The following is a 23315-nucleotide window of genomic DNA, read 5'->3' as shown; positions in this document are numbered from 1 at the left end:
CGCCTCTAGGTATACTGACTCATCCTCAGAGGGATTGTTGGTGGGCCAGTTTCCCCTCTGTTTCAGAAGTTCTAGGATGTCTGAAAAGGAGACATCCTCAGAGGGGTTTCTAGCGGATCCCTCTGACTCATCAAAGTCAGTATCCGACGTGTCAGACTCGGGAGTCTACATGCTTCCTCTTACAAGTCCTCTTCCTAGGGGGATATCCTGAAAAATAAGGAGAATCATCAGAAGAGGGGAAATTCCCAATGGGGAAACCTGAGGCGGAGGATCTCTGGGTCCTGTAGCAAGAGAAGTGGCAGAGATGTCAACAGGTACAATAGAGGGAGGAGCTACGGGAAGAGACTGCTGACTGATACCAGTGGCCAGTACACTCTTCATCACCTCGAATGCTCCCCTCCCAGGCAGGTCCGAGAGAACCCGCTCCAAAGAGCTAGGAACTCCAGGGACCACCGAAAGGGAAGCATCCGAGGCAGATGTCGGAGCCGAGCTCACCAAGGCCGAGGCTCCAAGGGGAAGAGCGGGTTCGGACAAGGGTCCGATGCCACTCACCCCCTCGGAGGAGACCATGGAAGCCCGACCACCGAATCCCTCTAAGGAAGAGGAGATAAGAGTAGAGGCTGAAGGAACAGAAGGGGGTATCCGTCCTCCAGCCGTAGCAGTAACCATACCCGAAGACTCCAACTCCAAGCTCTGGGGTAGAGTTGAAGGAGGAACTGTAACGGGGTGTGGACCAACAGTCGTCTGCTGAGACGGACTGTGAAGCATTTGGGCCAGTACCTGTGACTTGAGCAATCTGCTGACCACTCTCTCTAGGTCATGGTCTGACAACCTGGATGACCTTGAAGATCGGCTCCGATGGCTCCGTTCCGACAGAAGAGGTGAAGCCGGAGCCGAAAGTATCGGCTCCAAGGAAGGAGACCTCGACCTCTTCCTGGAATGAGTCATCGGAGCCGATGCTACAGATCCTGTCGGCGCAGACTTCTCGGAGCCGACAGAACGCCTCGATGTATCGGCTCCAGCCACCAAAGTATGTAGTGTTGTATCAACTAGCCTAAGCAACCTGTCGGATCAGAGTAGAATTGAGGATCTCTAGAGTACGGAGAGATCAGGTTGTTTGCGTGTATTTTTTATGCTATATTAAGCGTGGTTTTATTTATAAATTTTTAGATAGGGATTTACCCGCAAAGTGAGTGTTTATTTATTATGTTTTAAATGGGGAACTATTGTCTATGGAAATTGTTTCCTAAACAACAAAACTTAACTGGGATCAAAGTGTTTTAAAGGAAGTTAATTAACTTTGATACATATGTTTATAATTGTTGATTTATGTTGACACTAGGTTTCAGTACATGTCAGTTTTTTGGTTATTCGTGAACACCAGAATGTTTGGAGTTTTTTAGAAAAACGGAACTTAATTATGTTCCATACTGATTCCTTTTTTAATTGACAATTCAATCAATGATGCTGGTGCACTATTTTGTATATAAGTACTGTTATGACAGGAAGTAATTGTCTGATGAAGTTCCGGTAGTGACTGGGACGAAAAACACTGTTTGTGTTTGGTGTTTAACGTTACTGAGTGGAATAAAAGAGTGTTAACTTTTAGTTAACGGCTTACTTGTGGATTTTTTATCACATACAACCTGCTCTTCATCTACTTTCTCCAGCGGTCGTCAGTCGTGTGTTCTTGGTTTGCTTGCATTTACTTCGTAGCTGTTGTTTTTCCTTGACTGCCGTTTTTGCGATGGAAGATGAAGGGGACCAAAATCAATCACAGGGTAACCTGACTCAATTATTGAACTTAATTAATGTACGCCTTGACCGCTTATCGGAGAAGGTTGATAATGTTACTAGTTCCAACTCCAGCGGACACTCGAGGGGTTCTACTTCACCCAGCAATACCAACAGTAATCACCAACAGCTTCCTCAAAGGCAGGGGAAGTTTCAAAATGAACAGCGTCAGCCAGTGGATCATATAGAACGGAGGCCCATTAGTTTGGACAACAACTTTAACATCAGGTCATGGTTGAATGCAGAACTGAATATGGATGAACAAAATACAGGTATAGAACAGTCTAATAACATTTTAAACATGGGCAATCTAACTGAAAAACTTAAGATCTTTGACAACAAACTGTTTAAAGCAAAAAAACTACAGTTAGAATTAAACTATCTAAACAGATGTGTTCAAGAAAAAATTGTGCCTAAGGGGTTAAGGCTTTTTTCTTACCCCACTGGTCTTGTATTTGGTTCTGATTTCTTTAATGACTTGACTGAACTGTACAACAACCAAGGCCTGGAAATTCTAAGGTGCATGATGAAGCATTATGCCATTTCTTTAGAAGATCTGAACAATGAGATTTCCAACCTGGAAAATGAGATAAAAAACGATATGGACTTCAGTAGATACAAATTTGAATTTGACAGAACTCTTAACAGTATTTCTCAACAAATGGTCAAACTTAAGGGCAACAAATTGAAAAAATTACAGAGGGACCTTAAAGCGTATAGAGAAGGGGAAGCTTTTCCAAAACCCCCACCCACTCACAAAGTCAATGCTTTAGTAAAATCAAATGGTCCCAGTTACCCAAAACAGCAAAACAAAAACAGGCATGGGACAGTTAGATCTACTACAAATACCTATGCAACGCCCCTTGACCATGTGTACGTGGATGAGGAAACTTTTGATGATGTTAACAACGAACCGGAAACAAGTCACAATGTTCAGTTTGGGAATGTTACCAGGCATAACCAAGGTGGACAAAAAAACTACCAGGGGGGGAGAGGGAACAATTGGACAACCAATCCCCCCCACGGTCAGAAACGGAGATACAACACCAGGAGCAACAATCAACACCAGGATTAAGATTGTTTGAAGTTATATCAAACATCAAAAATGACTTCAAAGTTTATAATTATACTGAATGTCATATTGATTCTAAACTGGTGGAATTGTTTGCTAAGGGAATGACTTTTGTTCCAACAAGAAAATGTGATATTACCGAACTAATTTTAGATTTTAAAATGTTCACACGTAAATTAAATTTAAACATCATGTTTGGTAACAATAGTTACAATACAAGTGAACTTAAGATAGCCAGCACTTATAACCCACCTCACAACGACACCTTAAATTTATTTGAACACTTGTGTATTAGTGAATTTAGGGAACTTAACAGACATCCCAACAACAATGACCAAAAAATTAACATGTCAAATGAAGAAACTTATTTACTGAACACAATTAGAGAATTACCATTGAGGCTTATGAAACCTGACAAAGGTGGGGGGATAGCAGTGTTTTATAATAGTGACTATTCAAACATTATGGTTTCAATTTTAGGTAGCGATACATATGAGGAGACAAGCAGAAACGAACTCAACCAAGCATACAACAGAATAAAAATGTTCTTTAGTGACCTTTACACAGATGGTATCATAAACATCAATCAATACACCTACATCACGATGTTGGCACCCAGAATTCCTAAGATCTTTGGTATACCAAAGTTACATAAAAATGTACTTAATCCACCATTTAGGGCTTTGGTAGATGCAAGGCAGTCCATAACATACCCATCTGCAAAGATGGTGGACTGTATTCTTAAAAAATATGTAGAATCAGAAACACAGATATTAAAGGACTCTTGGTCCTTCTTAGAATGCATTCAGAATACACCATTTAATGCATCAGGAAATGTTCTAACAGTTGACATCTGTGAGCTATATTCTTGCATCCCACATGCCATTGGGACTGAGTGGGTCATAGATTTCATCCGGAGCAAGGGGGCACAAGACAATGAATGTCTGTTGGTTGAACAACTATTGGAGATTATTTTAGCAAACAACTTTATCTTTTTTGAGGGTTTGCTTTTTAGACAAAAGGTAGGGGTAGCCATGGGTTCCCCTATGGGTTCGAGTTTCGCCAACTTGGTTTTAGCATTTTGGGAAAAAGAACACCTACTTAATAGTGTATGGATGAACCAAATCCTTTGTTACAAAAGGTTTTTGGATGACATATTCATTATTATTAAGGGAGATGAAGAATATGCAAACCAACTAGTGGACTACCTTAGTTCAACCACACACTTTTTAAAGTTTACTAAAAACTTTCAGTGTAGTACAATTAACTTTCTTGACGTGTGTTTATCAAAAGACCTGGACAAATACACGGCGAAGATTCACAGGAAAGAAACTCACTGTAATAGTTACCTACACTTTACCAGCATGCACCCCCACCATCAAAAGAAATCAGTTGTCAAAGGACAACTAGTCAGGGCTGCTAGAATGGTAACAGTCGATGAGGACTTCAATGAAGAATGTAATTTGTTGCATGAGATGTTCATAAACAGGGGCTACCCAGACCCATTTCTAAAAGGTATATTTGAGGAGGTCATTGAAAAAAGAAATAGGGGCATTTATGCACCTATCTTGAACGGCCAAGTTAAATCTAACATTACTTCAGTGTATAACGGCAACTCTGACCAAACTCCTTCATTAATTACAATGGTTACAATACAAGAATCTGGTGACAGGGAGGGCAAAACTGAAGAAAATTTCAGTACTGCATTTACTTTCACATACTGTATTGAGGCATTAAACATAGGCAATATAGTTAGGAAGTACTGGCGGTCATTGTCATTAGATAAAGATTTAACACACATCCTTGCCCACGGTCCAATTATTACATATAGAAGGGGCTATAACTTGAAAAAATTATTGGAAACAAAAAGTAAAACTAAACTACTCAAAAGAGGTACAACAAAATGTGGGAGTTGCAAATACTGTCCATACATAAATACTTCAGAAAGGTTTAATATTAGAGACGAAACCTTCCAAGTTAACACACTGTGCAACTGTAATTCTAAAGGAGTAGTCTACCTGGCCCAGTGCACAGAATGTTTTTCATTCTATGTGGGCAAAACCGATAGACGACTCCGTGATAGGATTTACGAGCACTGTTATGCAATTGCCAAAAACAAGGATGACAATGCCCTAGCTAGGCACTGCACAAAGTATCCGGATCATAAATTCAAATTTATGGTAATTGATCAAATTAGGAAAAACTTTACTGAGGAAGGGTTGGTGAATGACATTATGTTGAAATTAGACTTAGAGAGAAGAGAATTGAAATGGCAAGTTAGGTTAATGGCATGCACCCATCCAGGCCTAAATGAAAGTTGTTCTATTTCATGCATCTTAAAAATTAAGAACTTACTAAGATAGAACTAAAAGTCAAAATCAAAATGAAGCAAAATATAGACTATAGTTTAACAACACTAACCATAGTGTACATGTCAAACTTTAAAAGCATAGAATTTTGACAGTACAAAATGTAACGAAAAGGGATTTAGATTAGGTCAAAAATTAGAATAATTAAAGTATTATCTTTTAACACACTTACATCAAATAGTATATACAAACAGTATTTTTCTATTGCTTGTTCAATTTCATTTTGAACAAGGTAAACATTAGTAATCGACTATGTTATAAGAACATACACTATGGGGAGGTGTGGGTATGAGTATCCAGCTGTATTTTGGTGTACTTTATATTATTTTGTTTCATTTTGAGGGTAACTTATGCATTGCATCAGTGTGCCCACATTGGCAGCAAACAGTAGCAAACCGGGGGTCTTGATGACCCCTAAGTTCAAACATTACCTTTGATTGTTCGCTTACCCGGACAAGATATATAGGACCTGTACACTGTAGGCAACGATTTTTGCATGCCCGCTGGTGGGTTTATTGTAACCTACAACACACTGTTAGACTCTACATAAGTAAAGACTTAAAACTGCAAGACAGTGAAAAATAATTAAGAAATTTACTGTTACAAACTTCAGCGTATTGTTAAAAAACACGCAATGCACAGGTGGATAGTTATATAAACATATACTTTTTAATGCAGTGGACTTATTGTAGTCCATTGACTCCTATTTGGAGGGTTATGTATGTATGGCAGTAATGTGTCCACACTGGTAGCAACTAGTTGAAATTTGGGGGATCTGACTACTTTTAGGTTTTGATTTTTTCATATGTGATTGTTGTACACCTGGACAATATTTATAGGACCTATATATGGTAGGTAACGATTTTTGCAGGTCATTTCACATATTTTTTCTGTAACTTACAGTACACTGGCAGACGCTTTATGAGAAAAGATTTGAAATCGTAGGACAGTGAAAAACAATAAGCAATTAATGCTACAAACTTGAGCGCATTGTTTAAAATATGCAATGCATGGGCGGTTATTTACATAAAAACATTCTTTTAAGCAGTGGAGTGTTACTTAGGTAAAAAATAAAACATTTATTGACACACTTTGTGATAGTTGGTTTTCGCAATTTGAGCCACAGTAACCCAGCGCCATTTGGTGCAATATAGGGTTGCGGGGCTCTTGCGATCCACTAAGTTAGGTTGCATTGAAACCGGTGATGTGACTTGCAAGCTTGGCGAGTTTGCTTGCATGTTATGGGACGTAGTGGACTGTCATGCGCACAGGACTGCCGTTCCCAGATGGGGGTGCTTGTCATTGTAGATGCAGGACAGAGCAATTGAGGACATATACATTTTACGTTTTCGACAACCGGATCTCAGTATTGGAATGAGATTATTTAACTCGCGCAACCATTATGTAGTGTTGTATCAACTAGCCTAAGCAACCTGTCGGATCAGAGTAGAATTGAGGATCTCTGGAGTACGGAGAGATCAGGTTGTTTGCCTGTATATTTTTTATGCTATATTAAGCGTGGTTTTATTTATAAATTTTTAGATAGGGATTTACCCGCAAAGTGAGTGTTTATTTATAATGTTTTAAATGGGGAACTATTGTCTATGGAAATTGTTTCCTAAACAACAAAACTTAACTGGGATCAAAGTGTTTTAAAGGAAGCTAATTAACTTTGATACATATGTTTATAATTGTTGATTTATGTTGACACTAGGTTTCAGTACATGTCAGTTTTATTGGTTATTCGTGAACATCAGAATGTTTGGAGTTTTTTAGAAAAACGGAACTTAATTATGTTCCATACTGATTCCTTTTTTAATTGACAATTCAATCAATGATGCTGGTGCACTATTTTGTATATAAGTACTGTTATGACAGGAAGTAATTGTCTGATGAAGTTCCGGTAGTGACTGGGACGAAAAACACTGTTTGTGTTTGGTGTTTAACGTTACTGAGTGGAATAAAAGAGTGTTAACTTTTAGTTAACGGCTTACTTGTGGATTTTTTATCACATACAACCTGCTCTTCATCTACTTTCTCCAGCGGTCGTCAGTCGTGTGTTCTTGGTTTGCTTGCATTTACTTCGTAACCAAAGTAACGGTGTCGGAGCCGATCGGAGCCGACACCGATGCCTGTGCCACATGGGTGTCGGAGCCGATCGGAGCCGACATCGAAGTGGACAATACAGTTTCGGCACCGATAGCCATCGGTGCCGAAGGCTTAGTCAAGCCAGAATCGGCTCCAGCCGGAGCCGATCTCGACTCAGTAGGAGTCGGAGCCGAGGCCGCAGGCTTAGAAAAAGAAGCCTGGGCCTTGGAAACTCTTGCTGGTTTCGGTGGAGCCGACTTAGCCGGAGAGCCCTCCGGCTTAAGAAGGCCCCTAAGAACCAGTTTGTTATGTCTCTCCTGCAGGACTCTCTGGCTGAAGGAGTGACAAATAGCACAGGAGTCCTGCAGGTGAAGAGGGCCCAGACAATACAGGCAAGAAGTGTGACCGTCTGTCAGAGACATTTTCTGACAGCACGAGTCACACTTCTTAAAACCTGAAACCCTCTCCTTTGACATGGTGCCGACACACAATACACACACACACCAGTCAAAAATAAATTAAATTACACAAAATACCAAGAGGTATTCTATAAAAAACACCAACACACACACCCTAACAGGGGGGGGATGGGATAGGGGATAACTAAGAAAAATTTAAAAAAGACAGGGAATTTCTGTCAGCAAGGGATAGAAATTAAATTTAAACTATCAAAAAATTAGTTTTTGACTAAAAAGGGGCTTGAAAATCACAAAGTGAAACAACTTACCAGGAGCTGGTAAAAAGAAGACCTCCCAAGCGAAGCGGCAAACGAGATCTGGGTACTTACTGCCTTGCATCATGGGATATGGGGCTGCCTCGAGCTGGTAAAAGGAGTTCTCGAGCTAAAGCAAGTGCCGAGTCGGAGCCGAGGATCGGCTCCGAACCCATCAAGCAAGAATGAAGGCGAGATTGACAACTTAACATCAATAATATCACACACTGCTGGGAAAATATTGGGGAGCCTGGCTAGGATTGGAAGTGGAGTAACCAAGCTGGGAGCTTGAGAGATTGGAGGGATTGCTGTAGCCCGCCTGATTGATTAATCAGGAGATCCGGTACTGGGTCCAGAATCCAAGGCTGGGCTAGAAGGTGGGGGTGAAGGAACGGAAACCAAATCTGTCGAGGCCAATAGGGGGCAATGAGGATCATTTTGCAACCCAACGATTTTGCTTTCTGAATGACTTTTGGAATTAGGGGGAAGGGGGGAAATGCATAAAGGAGTCCCTGAGGCCAACTGTGGACTAGAGCATCCCTGGGTATCTGACCTGGAGGAGGAATAAAAGAGAAGTAGCTGTTGCATTTGTTGTTGAGGGGAGAGGCAAAGAGATCGCAGCAAGGCTGGCCCCATTTGCAGAAAATAAGATCAACAATTTCCTGTTTCAGAGACCACTCGTGAGGCATGAGGATAGCCCTGCTGAGCCTGTCCACTATTACATTGGATGTCCCAGGAATATGCGTTGGTGTCAGAAAATGTTGGGAGGAAATCGCCCATTGCCACATTCTGAGGGCCTCTCGGCACAAGGGATAAGACCTGGTTCCGCCCTGTTTGTTGATGTACCAAACCACTGACATATTGTCCGTCTGTATTGCAATAGTCCCGGCAGGGAGAGAGTCTTGAAGAGCTTGCAACGCTAAGAGCACCGCTCTCATCTCCAGGACGTTGATGTGCAAGTCGTACTCGTGAGGTTCCCAAATGCCTTGGACTGTCTTCCCTAGATAATTCCCCCCACACACACTCTATCAGGGAAGCGTCCGTGGTCACTGTGGTGACCGGATGGGGTTCCATGAAAGGTCTGCCCTCGGTAACTAGTGGGGAGACCATCCACCAGGAAAGGTGTCCTTTGCAAGATTCTGTAATTAGGGACCTGGGGACCCAGGTTGACAGTATCCTTTCTTTTGACACTCACATTGCTAAAGTGGTTAGAAAGACCTTCTACATTGCCCACCTGATCATGAAGGGATTCACATCCAGATCAAGTGAGGTCATTGTTCCCCTGTACTCTTCACTTATCAGACCAATGATCGAGTACAATGCCCCATTCGGGATGTATCTCACCCGACACCTGCAGCAATTGGAGAGACCCCAAAAGTTCCTCATCAAAAGGATAAAGGGACTCCAAAATCTGTCATATGCTGCCAGACTGAAGAAACTCCAGCTCTATTCAGTCGCATACCGCCTGCTCAGAGGTGACCTGTGCCTGACATACAAGGCCATGTCCAACCCGGGATTAATGGACATGCTCCACCTCAAAAAATCCAAATCTACCAGATCCACTAGAGCAAGCGACTTAAACCTTAGCACGGATATAAATAGGACATGCTGGAGGGATAGATTTGTCACCCAGAGACTCCATATGCTGTGGAATAAAATCCCGGTCCATGTGAGACAGAGCACCTCGCTGGCTCTGTTCAAGAGAAATCTTGACCGGTGGATGGGAGATCGTAGGTTTACCCCAGGAATCATCTCTTTGTCACTGCTGGACAGAGGCACAACAAACTAATGGGCACAGTATTTTTTAACATAAGGGGTGGCGTAAGCCACAAAACTTTGGGCTAGGCTTATAAATGCCTTAGGGCAGATAGCCTAGTATAAACCTATGAACCTATGAACCTATCATGTGAGACATGGGTAATTCCTGGAAAGACCATTGTGTGAAAAGAAGCCACTGAAGGATTCTCATGTGAAAGCGTGCTAAGGGAACTAGAAGAATGGCTGCTGCCATGGACCCTAGAGCTTGAAGAACATATTTGACTTGAATTCTTTTGCTCCTCAGGAGAAGTGACACCTATCTTTCAATAATGGATACTTTCCTGAGGTAATTTTACAATCATTTTTCTTGTGTTTAGCTCTGCTCCTATGTATGTAATAGATTGACAGGGCAACAAGGCAGATTTTTCGAAGTTTATCGTGATGCCTAGTTGAGCACAGGATTGGATGGTGTAATCTCATGCCTCTATAAGTTGTTGCCTGGTGGTAGCAGTGAGGAGCCAGTCGTCCAAATAAGGAAACACCTGGAATCCTAGACATCTCAGGTGAGTCATGACTACTGCCATGCATTTGGTGAACACCCTGGGGGCTGTGGTGAGACCAACGGTCAGAGCTCTGAATTGTTAATGACTGGCCCCCTAGCCGGAAGCGTAGAAATCTCCTGAACCGTCTGTCCATTTTTATATGATAGTACGCGTCATGAAGATCTATGGAGCACATCCAATTGTACTGACCCAGAAAGGGGTGAATGGACTGCAGTGTTACCATCTGGAACTTTTTTTTTTTGTACAAATTTGTTTAGCCTGCTGAGATCCAGAATTGGTCTCCAGTCCCCTGTCTTTTTGGGCACTAAAAAGAATCTTGAGTAAGTTCCGGATCCTACTTCGTCTGCGGGGACTTCCTGGATGGCTCTTTTTTCTAGCAGTCTTGAAACTTCTGTGACTGCCTGATCCCTTAGATTGGGTGGAACATCTGGGATGGATTTTTTTGAAACAAAAGGGGGTGGATAAAATGGAATCTTGTAACCTCTGGATATAATGGCTAGTACCCATTTGTCTTTTGTAATATTTTGCCAGGTGATTGGGTACAATGAAAGCCTTCCCCCGACTGCCTCCAGAGTTGAGCTGTCGGGCATCCCTTCAGGGATGTTGATAGGGTTTGGAAGAGAATGTATCTCTGTCACCCTGATTTTACGGACCCCCTCTGCCACGAGGGCAGTGTCTGCCATTGTTATTATTTTCCCCTCTGCCCCTGGGGGAAAATTCACCACGTGCATCAGGCAAGGGTGCCTGGGATTTTTGAAACCACATCTTTCCACCCTTCTGACCCTTTGGGTATGGTCTGGTAGGAGTGGAAAAACAGACTCCGACATCAGAGAGAATCTTGCCTTCCTGCTGGCACCTGGTAAGCGTGTCTTTCACCTGAGGCCCAAAGAGAGAGGAGCCATCAAAGGGGGTATTGGTGAATGACGCTCTGAAAGGTTCCGCAAACTGACACAGCCGCAGCCAAGAATGTCTCCTAAGAGCCACTCCTGTACCTGCAGCTCTACTTGCTCCATCGGCTGCGTATGAAATAAGCCTCATGGAGGAGTTGACTATTGAATTAAGAGTCGCCAGCTGGGTAGCTACCTTGGCTGAAGCTCCCTCAGCTGTGGGATCTTGACGGGTATCTCCAAGCTCTTTTAGGAGAGCCCTCTCAAACCTAGTAAAATGGGAAAGATAGTTCAGGGACTTAAGGGAGAAGGTCACTGATGAAAACATTCACTTCCCATATCTGTCCATCGTACGAGAGTCTTTATTCGGTGGATGGACAGATGAGGAGGTTTCAGCTAACTCTGTCTTTGTGGCTGCTGTTACCACCATGGCATCAACTGGGACACCTTTGGTCAAGAATTGTTTGTCTTGGGGAGCTGTGATGGATTTATTGGGTCTCCTTGGGATAGGTTCCATGGAGTCTGGCGCTGACCAAGCCTTTCAAGACACTACAGACATGAGTGGATCAAAAGGCGGAGACACCCAGGAGGTGGAAGGTCAAGAAGCAAATGCGTCCAGGTATACAGACTCGTCCTCGGAGGGGGCTAGGGATGTCCAGCTATGCCTCTGCCTGAGAATCTCAAGGATGTCTGAAAAGGAAACCTCTTCAGAGGGGGACCTTGGGGACCCCTCCGATTCATCTAGGTCTGTAGCCGAGGTGACAGATGCAGGGGAGTCTAGGTGCTTCCACTTCCACATTTTCTTCCAGAAAGCCTGCTCAGAATGCTCCGGGGAGGTTTCGGAAGAAGAGGTTTCACCCAATGGGGTGTCCTGGGGCATAGGTTCCCTATGCTTTGGGGCAGGAGGAGGAGCAGAGGCTGTCACAGGCACTGAGGGGGACGGAGCCGATGGAACAGATAGTGGGGCCATCTGTGGGGACAGCACTCTCCGCATGACCTCGAAGGCATCACGGTCTTGACACAAGGAGGGCTCCAGCTCCGAAGAGACAGGAATCCCACCCTGCACCGAGGGTGACGGCAACAAGGCCGATGTGGTAGCCGAGCTCAACTGAGCCAAAGCTCCGAGAGGGAGAACGGGGTCAGACAAGGGTCCGATGCCACTTCCCCCCTCGGAGCCGATAAGAGAGCTTCGGTGCCCAAATATCTCGATGGGAGGAAGAACCGAGGTAATCGGAGCCAATGTCAGAGCCGAAGAGGATGTCATCGGAGCCGAAGTAACCACTATCGGAGCATCCATGGACTCCAGCTCCGAACTAAGCATACTCGGAGGAGGAATCGAAATCGAAGCAGATGGAGCCGAAGCCTGTTGATGCGGGCTCGAAAGCATTTTAGCAAGGGCCTGTGACTTCAGCAACCTACTGACCACTCTCTCCACCTCCTGATCCGATAACTTCAAGGATCGAGAGGAGTGGGAAGATGAGCGATGACTGGTCTTGCTTTGAAGTAAGGGTGATTGTGGCACTGAGCGAATCGGCTCCAATGAAGGAGACCTAGCTCGTTTGTGGCTCCAAGATAACTCCAAAGTAACAATTGGAGCTGACGGAGGGGTAGTCTTGTCAGTGCCAGAAGGCACCGACACACTTGGTTTGTCAAGCTCACAGGTCAGTTACGAACATGCAGCCGACGGCTTGACTGGTTGCAAAGGTTTCACTGGCTGAGATGCTTTAGCTGGAGAATCCTGTTTTAACAATCCACGGAGGATAAGCTTGTTTTTCCACTCCTGGAGGACCCTTGGACTAAAAGCATGACAAATAGCACAAGAGTCCTGCAGGTGCAGAGCCCCCAAACAGTAAACACAACTAGTGTTCTCATCTGTCAGAGACATCTTCTGACAGCATGAGTCACACTTTTTAAAACCAGAGGTTTTAACTTCCTTAGACATTTTACAATAAAAGACAAACTACAATAATAAACTAAAATTTAATAAAGACCTTAAAGGAGAGCCTCTAACTTAAATGGCTGTCATAAGGGGGAGAGGGAAAGCACTCTCTAAGTTAAACGAGTTCAGAGAATAATAGAAGGTCTAGCGACTAAGGGACGATGGCCAACACAGCACACAAAAAACACCACTAGGACGAGATAAGGGGTTTACAATAAAAGAAATGTACAAACTAGTATAAGAGAGAAAATGTATATCAAAATTTAAGAAAAATATTTGAATTTAATAGAGAAAAAAAGTTATACTAAGCCTGAGCCAGTATTGATTGCAACCTCATAGCTAAAGCGGCAAATGAGATCTGGGTAGCTGATGCTGAGCATTCTGGGATAAGCAGTAGCCTCGAGCCAGTAAAGAGCTCTCGTGCTATAGTAAGTGGCCGAGTTGGAGCCGAGGATCCGCTCCAAACCCATCCAGCAAGAACGAAGGCGAGATTGGACAACTTAACATCAAATATTCTCCTCTGTTTGAGAAATGTGGAAGAAAGACTGTAAGGATGATAACCTAATTAATATGGGATTCTGACACCACCTTAGGTAGAAAGGAAGGATTGATTCATAAAGATACAACAGAGCCTGAAGTTCAGACACTCTTCTGGTAGAAGTAATAGCAACTAGGAAAAAAAATTTCCAGGTCAAAAATTTTAGTTCACACTTAGCTGAAGGTTCAAGGTGGGTTGGGTTAAGGCCTGTAAAATTCTATTTAAATCCCAAGGGAGAGCAGGATCCTTTAAAGGAGGTCTAAGTAGGTATGTTCCTCTGAGAAAGGCTTTGCAATGCTTGGAGGAAGCTAAGGTAAAACTATTTACTCCCATATGAAAGTTGAAAATGGCTGCTAATTGTACTCTTGACAGTTGAGCAGCACTGAAAATTGTAGCTAAAATAAGTCAAGAATTTTAGAAAATCAGTGCTGAAAATGAGTCTAGATTCTTTTTATGTGCCCAAAAAACAAATCTTTTCCATTTCCATTTGCAAATTTTTCTGGTGGAAGCTTTGTGGGACTATAAAAGAATGTAATGGAGACGGGAGGGCTGTCTGGGCTATCTAGCAATTAACGGAACTGAAGAACCCATACAGTCAGCTTGAAACCTAAATGTCTGGATGAGTCATGTGTGTTGGCTGAGACAGTAGGTCTGGAGTTGGATACAGATTCCACGGGCTGATGTAGAAGAAGGGAGGCTGGTGTGATCGTTAAGGTTTTTACCTTACAGACATGAGGTGCAAGGTTTGATTCTCCCATGGGGTAATTGGCTAGGCTTAAAATGGCCTACAAGGGCAGTTAGCCTAGTACTAACCTATGAAAATTCCCCAGATGAGACCAAAGGAAGGGAAACTGTATCTGTTGAGGCCAATAAGGTGCAATGAGTATAACTGTGCTCTTCAATCAAGATGCCTTCTGGAGAAATTTGTGAATGAGGGGAATTGGAGGGTAAGCGTACAGGAGACTAGGGGGCCAAGCATGAATCAGGGCAAAGAACCTGCTCAACTTGTTCTTGAGGGGAGATGCAAAGAGATCCCAGCATGGCTGGCCCCATTGATGGAAAATCCTCTCCACCACCTTCATGTTGGGAGACCACCTGTGAAGTATTAGAATAGACCTGCTTAACTTGTTTGCAATCACACTGGACTTCCCTGGACTGTGTGTTGCTATCAGAAAGCATTTGGATGAGATCGCCCACTGCCATACTCTTATAGTATTTCAACAAAGGGGGTAAGATCTGGTTCCCCCTTGTCTGTTGACATACCAGATCAATGACATACTGTCTGTCTAAATCACAAAAGTCCTGGTTGGCAGAGAGTCTTGGAAGGCCTGCAGTGCTAGGAAAGCTCTCATCTCCAGGACTGATATGCGTTTTGGCCTCTTTAGGGGGCTGTGTGCCTTGGACCATTCTTTCCAAGAAGTGACCCTCCCACCGGATTTGAGAGACGTCCCTGGGTCTTCGGTTGAGGAAGAACAAAGGGACAGCTTTCTTGTATTAGCTTGAACTGGATCCACCACAGAAGGTAGTTCTTGCAAGCGTGCATGATTTTGACATGACTGGATAAAAGTTATTGGAGAACAAACTATAGAGATGCAGGTGTCCATTAAAGGATCCTCATATGGTACCTTGTCAGTGGTACAAGAGTGATTGCCGGTGACATGGATCTCAATCCTTGGAATACAAGACGAGCTAAGAAAGAAGAGCTTTGAATGATCTTTTTGACCTGGGAATTAAATGTCTGAATTTGAGACAGAGGGAAAGAAGTTATTTGAGTGACTGTATTGAAAAGAGAATTGATGAATTCCAGAGTCTGAGATGGATTGAGGTGAGAATTGTGTAACTGCCAGAAATCTCCAGATAAGAGCAGAAATGCAGTAAGTAGTCCCGTTTGAATTAGTTAATGCCTGGTTGAAGCAGTCAGGAGCCAGTTGTCCAGATATGGAAACACTCAAAATCCCTGCAGTCTCAAGTGAGCTGCAACTAGTGCCATGTACTTGGTAAACACCCTGGGGGTTGTGGTGAGACCAAATGGCAGTGCTCTGAATTGGTAATGACTGGCTCCAAACTGAAAGCACTGATATCTTCTGGATCATCTGTTCATTTTGATGTGATAGTAAGCATCCTGAAAATCTATCAGGCATATCCAGTCATCCTTGTGCAGATACTGCAGAATGGACTAAACTGTGACCATCCAGAACTTTATATGCCAAACCAATCAATTTAATTTGCTGACATCCAAGATTGATTTCCTGACCCCTGTCTTTTTTGGCACTAAAATAGAATCTTGAATAAGTTCTGGACTCTTTCTGGTCTGGGGGGGACCTCTTGGAGAATTATTTTCTAGCAGCTAGTTTATTTTTAGTTTTGCTGCTTCCCTCTGACTGGGTGGGACACTGGGACTTTTGTTTGATGCTAGTGGGGTGGATAGGAAAATGGTATTATATAACCTCTGGATATTATCCTCCTCACATGAATCTTTTGTAATTTCTAACTAGGCTCTTTGGTGCTGGGAAAAATGACTCCCCACTGCCTCCAAAGATGGAGAGTCGAGCCTCCTTTCAGGAGCACTGGCAGGATCTGTTAGAGAAGTATCCCTAGATCCTTGACTTTGTGGACTACCTCTGCCATAGGGATGGCGTCTTCAATCTGAGTTCCCAACTCTGCCCCTGGGGGAAACCATCTCCACATGGATCTTGGAAGGGACCCTGGGAGCTTTTGAAATTTTCTGTCTACCTCATTAGTTCCTAGAAAAGGTCCATTGAGAAGTCAAAAAATAAACACTTACAGAAGACACAGTTTTCCCTTCCTGCTCACATCTAGAGAGCATATCTTTTACTTTGGGGCCAAATAAGAGGTTCCATCAAAGGCAGCATTGATGAAAGAAGATTGGTAGGGTTTCACAAAATCACATAAGTGCATTCAGGCATGTCTTCTGATAGAAATGCCTGAACCCACCACCTGTGATGTACCTTCAGCTGTGTGGGAGATAAGCCTAATGGACAAGTTTAAATACACAGAAGGGCAGCCAACTGCTAGGAAATAGTGCTCTTTACCTTGCAGGATGTGTCCCAGAAAGGGATTTGGAAAGTTCTGTACTCAAATCTCGCTGAAGTCTCATAAAATGTGTAAACAATTCAGTGACCTAAGGGAGAAGGTCACTGAAGATATGATTCCCAAACATGTCCAGCGCCCTAGACTCCCCGCTGGTGGGGGTTGGGTAGAGGAACTTTGTTTTACCAGCTCCTTCTTAGTGGCCGCCACTACGACTATGTCATCAACAGGTACGTCTTTACTCCACGTGGTACCAGGATCTCATATGGTCTCTCAGGAATAGGCTTATTCATGTCAGGCTCTTTCCACACCTGTCAAGAGACTAAATCAATGAGTTCATCAGTGGGCAGAGTCACCCAGAAGGTAGATGGTCCAGTGCCAAAGACCTCCAGGAATGCTGACTCCTCTTGGGAAGGGTTAACAGGGGACCAACCACCTGTTTGTTTTAGAAGTTCTATGATGTCTCCAAATGAGATATCATTTGGTGGTGATCTGGAGGACATTTCCCCTTCATCAAAGTCAGTGGCCTCGGTGACAGACTCTTACGGACAGTGTAAATGCCTCCTTTTGCACTTTCTCCTTGGTGAGATGCTCTGGGGAGGCATCAAAAGAGATTACAACACACTGCTGGATGGTCTGGAGACTGGTTCAGGTTGGCTGTCCCAGGGGAAAGGATGACTGAGGCTCTGGATGCAGAATCGAACAGGATTACGGAGGTGGAGCCAAACAGGGAGGAGAGGTCTGAACACTGGGAACAGAGAACAGAGGGAAATACAATAAGGAGATACACTTTTTGGATATTAAATTAATCAAGGATGATAATGGTAAAATAGACACAACACTATACAAAAAAATATTAAATGCAGCATATAACTACATAGAACAAGTATACACCCTCCATTTGTTTTAATAACATTGTTAAAAACTAAATGTCAATGGTAGCATGCTTAAATACTGATAATCTTAACATGATTGAACTTAAGAATATTGAACATGCCTTCAAGGAAAGGGGTTGTAATACTAGAACATTAGAAAAGTACAGTTTTGTACCTACCATAAATGTAGATGTTCGAAGATCCACATTGCTGCATTCCTTACATATGGGTAGTCCGCTGTCCTCGGTCGGCCCGAATACCAAAGTATTAGGCTGACGTCGGTCATGGGCGCTCAGATCTGACATCAGAGCGTCAGGGTATAAAAGCGCATGACCGACGTCATATCCTCAGTCTTTTCTTGCCCCAGATGTCAGAAGGCCCTAAAAAGAAAGGCCACAGCCCAAAAACAGGATACCTCCCAAAAACATGCCCAACAACCACCAACCCCCAAACCATATAGCCATGCCAAACTACAGAGGGGAAGGAGGGAGGGTAAATTGGACTGCAGCAATGTGGATCTTCGAACATCTACATTTATGGTAGGTACAAAACTATTCTATGTTCTTCATCTCACATTGCTGCAGTCATTACATATGGGTAGAATCCCAAAGCAGAGGTAAAGGGAGGATGGCAAAATCATAAAGCATTAGGGGCTGCTAAAATGCCCTGTAATATTGCAGTGGCAAATCCAGCCCTAGACTTAGAATAAAGAGGAAGGTGGTAATGTTTAGAAAAAGTGTGAACTGAACTCCAAGTGGCTGCTTCCAAAATATCTTTTGTAGCTACCCCCCTTAGAAAGGCAGTAGAAGTGGCAGTAGCTCTAGTGGAATGAGGTCTGATTCCAGCTGGAATCTCCTTACCATGATGGGAATAACAGAAAGAAATACAAAAACCAATCCATTTAGAAATAGTTTGTTTCGAAACAGGTTTTCCCTGAGAACCCAAAGCAAAAGAAACAAACAACTGCTGAGACTGCCTGAACCCCTTGGTTCTGCTCAAATAATAACGCAACTGTCTGTGAATATCCAAAGTATGCAAAATCTTCTCCCCTTTATTTTGGGGGTTTGCATAAAAAGTAGGCAAATGAATAGTTTGGTTCAAGGCCACACTAGAAACCACTTTAGGCATAAAGGAAGGATTAGTACGCAAAGATACCCTATCCTTATGAAAAATCAGGAAAGGTTCCACTGCCATAAGGGCCTGTAATTCAGAAACCCTTCTTGCAGAGGTAATGGCCAACAAAAAAGCAGTCTTCCATGATAAATAGTTTAACTCGGCAGTAGCTGCAGGCTCAAAAGGTTGTAGAGTAAGTTTTTCCAACACAAAATTGAGATCCCAAGCAGGAGTAGGAGCTCTACGTGGGGTCTTATGTTCTTTGCCCCTCTAAGAAATTGCTTAAACAAAGGATGAGAAAATAAAGGAGGGTCACAGTCATAGTGAGCAGAAATGGCTGCAGCATGAACCTTTATCGAGGAGAAAGACAAACCCTTGTCCAATAACTCAGTAAGATATTGAAGAGAAACACTTAAATCAGGCTTGGAAACATCAAAGTCCTTCGCTTTGCTCCAAATAAAAATCTCCTCCATTTATCAGCGTAAACTTTCCTTGTACTAGGCCTTCTGGCCTCCAAAATAACATTCAAAACTTGTTGTGGAAGCTGAGACCCTCCAGGGTCTAAAACAGAATATGCCAGGCTGTTAGATGCAGAGACTGAATCTTGACATTGAGGAAGTGATTGCCTTCCTGAGACAAAAGATGCGGAATCAAAGGCAGAGGCCATGGAGGCTCCCGTACTAAACTCCTCAGTAGAGGGTACCAATGCTGTCGAGGCCAATCCGGCGCTATCAGAATCATGGATGGCTTGTCTTTTCTGGCCTTCAAGAGTACCTTGGGAATGAGAGGCAGAGGTGGAAAGGCATAGACATGAAGATTGCTCCAACTGAATGAAAGAGCATCCACCTTCCAAGCTGTGGGATGAAACATTTTTGTGCAAAACTTTGGCAACTGGTAATTTAGTGGAGAAGCGAACAGATCTATGTCTGGAGTTCCCCATAACACTGTTAACTTTTGAAATACATGAGGATCCAGTTTCCACTCGTGAGGATTCACTATTTGTCTGCTCAACACATCTGCTAAGGAGTTCTGTGCTCCTGGTAGAAACCTTGCCTGAAGATTGAGGTGTAAACTGAGAGCAGTCTCCCACAAAATCATCGCTTGCCTGTAAAGAGGGTACGAATGGGTTCCCCCTTGCTTGTTGATGTACCACATGACAGTAGTGTTGTCTGTTTGAATCAACACCTGCCCTGGGTGAAGTAAATCCTTGAAAGCCATCAATGCAAATTGGACTGCTAACATCTCCTTCAAGTTGATATGCAAATGTTGAAGTCTGACAGGCCACGTGTCTTGCACCCATTTTCCATTGAGGTGTGCTCCCCAAGCCTTGTCCGAGGCATCTGTCGTTAGAATCTGACTCGCCTCTGGTCGGGTCACAGAGAGTCCCTTGTTTAGGTGACATTCCTGAGCCCACCACAAAAATTCCTTCTGAATGCAAGGTATTATCGGAATGACAGTGTCTAGATCTTGGCAGTGTTGTGTCCATACATTTTTGAGATACCATTGAAGCTTCCTCATATGCAGTTTGGCATTGGGAAGCACCAGAATACAAGATGCCATGAATCCCAAGGCTTGAAGGACTGTCCTTGCAGTCAGCCTGGACTGTAGAGACATTTGATGGAAATAAAGAGAAAGGCTTCTTTGTTTGTCCGGGGTCAAAAAAGCCATCTGGGAAGCTGTATTCAGTCTCACACCCAGAAAGCACATGTCCTGAGAGGGTACTAGACTGGATTTTGTTTCGTTCACAGAATACCCTAGGCATCTTAACACTACCATCACATACTGTAGATGATGAAGAAGTCCGTCCCTGTCTTGTGCAATAATCAGGCAATCGTCCAAATAAGGATAAATCTGTATTCCTCTTAACCTGAAAAAGGCTATCACTGGAGCCAGAACCTTTGTGAACACTCTGGGCGCAGTAGATAAGCCAAAGGGCAATGCAGAGAACTGATAATGTAAATTTCCAGCCCGAAAACGCAGGTACCTCCTGCAACTGGGCCTGATAGGAACATGAAGATAAGCCTCTTTGAGATCCAGAGTAACCATCCAGTGATCTTTTCCCAACAGAGGTAAAAGCTGTTGTAACGTCAGCATTTTGAACTTTGGAATGTCCAGATAAGTGTTGAGGATAGATAAATCCAAAATTGGTCTCCACGTGTTCCCTTTCTTTGGTACTAGAAACAGGCGAGAATAAAATCCTAGGCCCACTTCTGACAGAGGAACTGGCTGTATAGCTCCTATCTGAAGAAGTAAAGAAATCTGCTTGTGAGCCTCTATCCTTTGCCGAGGAGGAACGTCTGGCATGCCTTTGAAAGGAGGCAATGTATGGAAATAGAACTTGTAGCCTCGGTTTATAATGTCCAATACCCATTTGTCCTGGGTGACTAAAAGCCAGTTTTGCTTGAAAAGTGCTAACTTTCCTCCCAAAGGAGCTGCCAGGCAAGAAGAATCTGGCAGCTGAAAATGCAGGTCATTGGGCCTGTTTACGAAAGGACTGGCCCCTGCCCTCACCCGCAGATTGTGCAGGCGAACTCCAAGTTCTAGGCCTGAATGTACTGTGAGCTCTGCCCCTGCCACGTCTAGATCTACCCCTAGACTGAGAATCAGAAGAAGGGTACGTCCACCCCTTAGTAGGCCAATTTCTACTAAACTTTGGAGGTTGCACCTGCAAAAAATCTTTAACAGTCTGCATAGACTTAGCCTTGTCTTCCATTTTCTTCAAAACCGACTCCACAGGGGACCAAACAAAACTTCAGACTGTAAAGGGGCATCCAGAATTCTAGTTTTAACATGCTCGGACAAATTCTGATCCTTAAGCCAGGCGTGCCTACGAAGAACTGAACCAGTGGCAGCCACCCTAGAAGAGGCCTGTACAGCATCAAAACCACACTGCAAAGAATGCTTACCCACCTGTTCAGAGACATGTACTAAATCCTGCAATTCTTTACACTCTATGCCCTCTGCCAAAGCATCCACTTTAGATTTTAGCTGAGAAAGGAGGAAATTCTGATACTTCAACATATGAAACTGGCAATTTAAAGCCCTCATTGCTAAAGTAGAAGAGGTATACACCTTCTTACCCCATCTATCCAAAGCTCTAGCTTCCTTATCTAGAGGAACCGGATTCTTTACAACAGAGGCTCTAACACCCTTAGGCCCCTGACTAATAGTTTCTGGGTCCACCCTAGGACTCTTATACAGATATTTATGAGCCTCAGGCACCCTGTAATACCTGTCCGGTTTAACAGGCACAGGAGGCAAAGAATCTGGATTAAGGGAAGCCTCCGAGAAAACATCTTGAACAACATCCAAAACAGGAGGTATAGCCAATGGTCTATGCTGTGGTAAAAACAAGAATTCCCTAAGCCTCTTCCGTGAATCAGAGAAATCCTGCCCTTCCCACTTAAAATGCTCCCTCATGGAATGCAGAGTTTCTGAAAATGAAAAGTCCTCTGGAGGAGAAGCAGAAGGAGTGGAATCCTCTACATCAGAATCCAAATAAGGGAGAAAATCTTGAATATCTTCAGCAGAAGACTCTGAGTCATCTGAGGCCTGATCCAAACTTTCCAACTCTGGCTCCACCCTGGGCCTCTTATCAGGAGGGGGCATAGAACCTCTAATTAAAGTAATCAAATCTTCTGCCATTTTAAGCATGTGCTTTTTAGGCACAGACCCTGAAGTACCTGACGGGACACCAGAGGAAGGCAAAACAGACCTGCCCTTAGAAGAAGCCCTAGAAATAGAAGCAGAAGGCCTAACCACCTTAGGCATAGAAGGGAGAACAGTAACTTGAGAGGCCCCTTCAGCCTGACCTGATTCCTGGGAGGCCACATCCTGCAAAATCAAAGTATCCCCCTGAGACTCAACAGAAACTTCAGCCGGATCCACCTGCTCTACCGTAGCTTCTGCAGGACCGGCGTCCGAAACGGACGAATCAACCTGCCTAGGTTTCAAGGATTTGTCTTTGCGCTTCTTCGTGGAAGCGGGCGTCGGAGGATCCGACGGCATAATATAATTACACCGCTTACCAAAGACTAACCTAGCACAATCTAACCTCCTTTTTATAGTGCGCTTATTAAACCTAGCACAAAACCGACACCCGACTACGTCGTGGTCCGGTCCCAAACAAGGAATGCAAAGAGAGTGATAACCCCTATGCGGTATCTGTTTCCCACAAGAAATACAATTATTCACTTTTTCTGACATCCGGTAAGTAACTGAGGCAAGAAAAAACAAAAATATTCCCCAACGGGGTACTTAGCCCAACTTGGTTTCGGTCTGAAACTCGGAATTCGAAAATTTCAGAACGCCGAACGGCACTTGCAACGCTGCTTCTGCATCGGACCATGCGGCAAAAAAGACTGCAGATATGACGTCGGTCATGCGCTTTTATACCCTGACGCTCTGATGTCAGATCTGAGCGCCCATGACCGACGTCAGCCTAATACTTTGGTATTCGGGCCGACCGAGGACAGCGGACTACCCATATGTAAGGACTGCAGCAATGTGAGATGAAGAACATCTATTAAAAATGAGGTCAGAATGCAAAGGGATAC

General features: G+C 43.7%; 1 long non-coding RNA gene across 1 annotated transcript in view; it reads right to left on the bottom strand.

The window, feature by feature from the left end:
• Window positions 1–2299: 2299 nt before the first annotated feature.
• The window catches only part of LOC122798857, a 272374-nt gene continuing 251358 nt past the window's right edge, over window positions 2300–23315 (bottom strand). Inside the window, exon 3 of the long non-coding RNA XR_006364314.1 lies at window positions 2300–2371. This is a non-coding gene — a long non-coding RNA (uncharacterized LOC122798857). The remainder of the gene's footprint in view (window positions 2372–23315) is intronic.

The sequence above is a fragment of the Protopterus annectens genome, chromosome 3.part1 (assembly GCF_019279795.1).
Source record: "Protopterus annectens isolate FY-2018-M chromosome 3.part1, PAN1.0, whole genome shotgun sequence".
Classification (NCBI taxonomy): domain Eukaryota; kingdom Metazoa; phylum Chordata; order Ceratodontiformes; family Protopteridae; genus Protopterus; species Protopterus annectens.
The sequence above is the reverse complement of the archived record's forward strand: the minus strand, read 5'-3'. Positions and strand labels throughout refer to the sequence as shown.